Source organism: Hyperoodon ampullatus, assembly GCF_949752795.1.
Source record: "Hyperoodon ampullatus genome assembly, chromosome: 5".
Lineage (NCBI taxonomy): Eukaryota > Metazoa > Chordata > Mammalia > Artiodactyla > Ziphiidae > Hyperoodon > Hyperoodon ampullatus.
The window spans coordinates 128,317,199-128,322,862 of record NC_136918.1 but is presented as its reverse complement, the minus strand read 5'-3'; the positions used below and the strand labels follow the sequence as shown (position 1 = coordinate 128,322,862).

The 5,664-nt window shown below is 39.2% G+C and overlaps 1 pseudogene across 1 annotated transcript; it reads left to right on the top strand.

The window, feature by feature from the left end:
- The first annotated feature begins 3,256 nt into the window (after positions 1 to 3,256).
- LOC307054089 (single-stranded DNA-binding protein, mitochondrial-like) lies at positions 3,257 to 3,750 on the top strand (annotated as a pseudogene). The gene has a single exon. The product of its transcript is annotated as a single-stranded DNA-binding protein, mitochondrial-like (transcript).
- The last annotated feature ends 1,914 nt before the right edge of the window (positions 3,751 to 5,664 follow it).

Here is a 5,664-nt window from a genome sequence, read left to right as displayed (position 1 = left end):
CATAAAATATGAATTTTGTTTCACAAAAAATACCTATGGAACATTTTGTGATGTCAGATATCATTTGGGGTACTGAGAAAATAATGGGCAGAGCCAGCACATGTCCAAATTCATGGGGCTTCCAGCCTGTAGAAGAAAGTGGAGAAAGATGCTAAACCAATGAACTCATAAGTGACTAAATAAATACAAATTGTGATAACATCCAAGGAAGAAGAAGAAGAAAAAAAAAAAAAAAAAAAACTTCACTAAAAGCCAGTAACCAGAGGATGTGCCTTGGTGATCAGAGAAGTTCTGTGAGGAAGGGATTTTAGGCTGAAGCTTCATAATTGCACCTTTGTTCTTTAATCATTAAAACTAGCACAAATGTCCTAACAATAAGGGACTGGGTTAAAGGATGATAGGATCTTCATGCAATTTATTTTTATCCATTAGGATTAAGAAGTGTCTCTGGACTAAGATGTCCAAACTTTACTCTTAAATAAACCAAAGGCTGAAACCCAGTCAGCCAGGACTAAGGCAAGGAACAATACTTCAAGAAGAGGATACAGCATGTACCAAGGCTCTGATGTTAAAGAATATCTTTCATTTCCAGTAAAAGAAAAAGAACCAGAAGGGCTATGGAATATTTGAGGGAGGGGTGGGAGGGGAGTGGTACAAGCTGAGATTGAAAAGTTGTAGGTAAGGCCTGCAACACTTGCTAAGCAGTTCATCTTGCATTCCAAAGGCAGTGAAAAGCTAATATAGGGTTTACAGAGGCCAGTGATATGACTGAACTTACAGTTAAAAGAATGGATTGGAGATTTAAGAAAAATACAAGTTGGACGGCTCCATGGCAATAGTCCACAGGGAAAATATACTAACCAGAGAAGCAGAATCCACTCAAAGTATTGATATTATAAAATGAGGAAATTTAAAGCAAAGAATTGGTTATCCTTATAATAGAATTGATGAAAAGCTAAATAGGAGTTGGTGGTGAGACACTCCATGGATTAACTACATCAAGAAACCACTGCCACCCTAAGGTTGGAGGTGAAATGGAGCAGGACCTTGTTGGGCCCTCCTGGGTACAAGTCTTTTCTGTGTCTTCCATTTCTTGTTAATAGAAAATAAGCTTCATTACAGCCTTCTTGACCTTCCCTGAGTTCCAGAGGGAAGATTCAAACCATTGCTAATCAAGGAAGGGAGGGAATGCAGAAACAAAGGAGTAGCAGTCAAGAAACAATAGTACAGCTATGGGTCAGGGTCCTGGTTCCACCTCAAGGAATATACATAACAATATCTTTGAGTTCTTTTGCAGAACTAACACCACTACCCAGGATGGTAGCAACTTCAGGCTGAGCATGAGATTCCTGGAGCACTGCCCTTTTACCTCACCACCAGCCAATCAGAAGAAAGTCACACACCTTACAACCCTCACCCAAAATTTTGCCTATAAAACTTTTCCCAAAAACCATCAGAGAGTTTGGGGTTTTCTTGAGCACAAGCCACCCGTTCTCCTTGCTTGGCCCTGCAATAAACCTTTCTCTGCCCCAAACTCCAATGTTTTGGTTTGTTTGGCCTCCGTGTGATGGGCACAAAAACCTGCATTCAGTAGCAGAAGGCAGCGGGACCCCATGATGTTATCAGAATCCTAGTATAAGTGGCTCATCGCAAGAAACTGCCCTCAGCAGGAAACCCCGTTTTTTGGTCAATTTAGCAAAACTACATTGTAACTAATGTTTAAATCAGGCGGCCCCATGCTCTACTCATCTCTGGCCTTAGCACACCTTTCAAATCTTTTGATCACACAATACCTTGCCTAACCTGTTGGTTCCTTCTATAGATCAAAGAAGTAGAAATGAAGAATAAGTAATTAACAGATGACCAGATCTCTTCCCTAGCTTCCCGTTCCATAATCTCATGAAAAAACGGCATGAACAAACTCTGTGAATAAACTGCATGAACAAGATAGCATCTAAAGAAAGATCACAAGAAGTGGACAAGCCTGCACATGGTGGGAGATGGCGAACAGTCTGATGCCCTATCTCAATAATTACCTGAGATTACTTCTCCTTTTCCCTTTAAATATTTTCATGGCTGAGCAGAACCTTTGGACTTGGTTTTTTGCAGACACTGAGTCCACCATCTTTTCAGATTGCCAACACCTGTTTAAAAGCAACTTTCCTTTCTATCAACCTTCACCTCTCTCTCTCAGGTATTGATTTTTGAGCAGTGAGCAACCAGACCTGTGTTTGATAACACGTGGCTGGATCATCTGGTGGAAGTAGGAACCACAGTGGTTCAGTCCAGAAGGTGATGAAGTATATAATACTTCTAATACATGAGTATTTAGAATTTCATTGCTGTGAAATATCAGTATACACAGGATAAGAGAAAATGAGACCCCAAAAAAAGGCTCCCCTTAAGTAATTTTCTGCTTTGTTTCTTCCCCCCAAAAGAGGAGTAAACACCGTAACACCATGACTCTCTCAAAATTAAATGAAAGCACAGTCCCACCAATGTGAGATGGTCGGTAGGATGGCAAAAGACACCATCTGGCTCTGATTCCCCTGTAATTCCACTGGATGATCTTTCTTCTTGGAGATAATACAATAATTATAATCCCATTGTTCCTTAAATCAGAGTACATTCTCCCTGAGTAATCATAGTTTTATTTTCTTGCACGTGGATCAATTCTCCAACTTCTTTTGCTCTCAGAAATGTAGCCTAACAATCCCACCATTTCACAGTTCATTTGCACCTTTGCAAGAAACAAGAGAATTACAGTCAAATCCTTTTCTATTTGGAATCATCATTGCTGTATGTTAGATTTGTTAAGGAAAGGTTTGCATGGATGGGGTTTGAAGAGCTTAGTAAAATGATGTCATTCCTGTTCCCTGCATATCCGGTAATTGAATTGGCCTACCCCCTCTCCCCTAGTGTTGAAAAAGGAGTTTCAAAACAATAGATGGTAGAGCCCAACTAGTAGATATACAGTAGGGCCAGAAATGATATAACATTTCTATAATCTCCATGTGTGGTAGGAAAAATAATTGTCCCCAAAGATGTCCACGTCATAATGCCAAGACCTATGAATATGTTACTTTACGTAGAAAAAGGGACTTTGCAGCTGGAGGCGGTACTGTGTCGGTGTGTGGACCTTGTCTTCTCCCTCGCGCAGAGGACTCCGTGGTTTCATCGCCCCTCTCAATTCTTTTACGTTGTTGGTTGGGAGTGTCATCTTGGAGAAGGGGCGGCCGCACATCTCGGCGGAAAAGGTTAAAGGTTAGATTGTAAGAAAAGGAAATAGAAGCCATGTTTCGAAGACCTGTAGTGCAGGTCCTTCATCAGTTTGTAAGACATGAGTCTGAAATAGCTGGCAGTTTGGTTCTCGAAAGATCTCTGAATCATGTGCAGTTACTTGGTCGAGTAGGTTAGGACCCTGTCATGAGACAGGTAGAAGGAAAAAACCCAGTCACAATATTTTCTCTAGCAACAAATGAGATGTGGCAATAAGGGGGAAATGAAACACACCAAATGGGTGATGTCAGTCAAAAGACAACATGGCACAGAATTTCAGTATTCCGACCAGGCCTGAGAGATGTGGCATATCAGTATGTGAAAAGGGGGTCTCGAATTTATGTGGAAGGGAAAGTAGACTATGGTGAATATATGGATAAAAATAATGTGAGACGACAAGCAACAACAATTATAGCTGATAACATCATATTTCTGAGTGACCAGACGAAAGAGAAGGCATAGAATGGACGATGCTTCTTTGGCCATTGTTTGTTAAGGATTGCTAAGGGGCTATAAGCAGAAGTTATTTGATGGTGTTTCCAGGGAAGTTCCTTCAGTGAACTAACTCTGTTGGGAGGCTCATCCTGTGTGCTTCTCTAAACCCTCATTTGGCTTTTTCTTTGAAATGTGGACTCTGTGGCTGAATCTCCACGTGTGGTCTTGGAGCATGATACTATCTTCAGGATGGAAGACAGAAGAAATTGGGATCTGTGATGACCATGGAACCACCATACCAGACCTGGACAGTCTACTTCTGGACTTCTTTTGGAGACATAAATAAATCTCTACCTGTTTAAAAAAAAAGAAAAGAAAAGAAAAAGGGACTTTGCAGATGTGATTAAGTTAAGGATCTTAAGATGGGTGAAGTATCCTGGGTTATCTAGGTGAGCCCAATGTAATCACAAGGGTCCTTCCTTATAAGGGTGAGGCAGGAGGAGCAAATTCAAAGAAGAAGATGTGATTGTGAAAGCAGAAGTCAGAATCATATGCTGGGCCATGAGCCAAGAAATGTGGGCAACATCTAGGAGCTGGAAAAGGCAAGGAAACTTCCCCCTAGAGCCTCCAGCAGGTTCACAGCCCTTTGACCCATTTTAGACTTCTGACCTCCAGAACTGTAAGGTAATAAGTTGGTGTTGCTTAAGCCACTTATTTGTGGTAATGTGTTACAGCAGCAAGGGGAAACTAATAAAACATGTATAAAAATTGTAACAAAATGCTTACCATATAGCATTATTTTCATTATTATTATCATCTAATATTTTCTTATTTCTACCTTGTCTTCGCTTTATGTATTTTCTTAACTTGTCATTGTTGAATTTTAGGCATTGTGTGAAAATAAACTTTTTATTTTATTGTTATCATTTTCAGTTATGGAATGTGGTGGTGAAAAAACCAGAAAACTTTAGCCTGTTTTGGAAATTACTAGAAACAGAAAGCAACTGTACTGTCTTTATGTTGGAAGGGATAGTCTTCACCAACGATTTAACAAAAAACTAAATTATTGTATCCATTCATATAGAAAGTTGGGCTGCTAATTTGATGATGTATTTGGAAGTTTATGGAGTATTTTACTTAGCAGCTGAGCAGATGTAATGCTTATGACTTTCTCCTTCCTTTCCTTTTGACCTCTAAAAAAGACCTGGATACTATAATAATTTTTTTTTTGTTTGAAGTAGAAGCTATCCCAGACTTTATTTCAATATTTTTCTTCTGAAGAATGCTAACTAAAACTTGTATTGTAAAAGTTATAATATTGCATGTTTAACTGCTATAGCCTATTCAGAACACAATACTTATATTTTCTATGGAGTTTCTCTAATGTTTTCAATTTGAAGTAAATCCTTGGAGAGAAACTGAAACGACTCCCTTAAAAGAGAATTTTGCTTTGCAAATGGCCTGGCCATCTCTCAGATTTTTTTTGAAACCCATGCTGTTCATTTCCCTGTTGATTTAAGCTATGGGGGCTCCTATTATCATATAATACTGTTTCTCCTCCCATGTCAAAATGTCCTGACAGTCCTATATGAAACTCTGCAAATACAATGTGTGGGGTTTGGAAAACTCCTAAGAACATTCTCCATCGATTATCAAGTTTACAGAGCAACACCCAGAATAATCAAGCCAAGTTTAACTCAGTTGGGTCGAGAGATGAAAACTCTGTGCAGCTGAATGTTGCATATGATACATTTTTAGACAATTTCCCAGAAAGAGATTGCAGTCCTTTTGAATGATGTATTCCTAGCTGCATTTACCTATCAGCTGCTCTTTGCTCTGTACCTATACATATATACTGCTTATGTTGAGAAAAGAAAGTCTGTTTTCTGTGAATATAAAACAAAGTATGCAATAAAATATTCATAATGCCAAACTTGCAGCCTTCAGTAC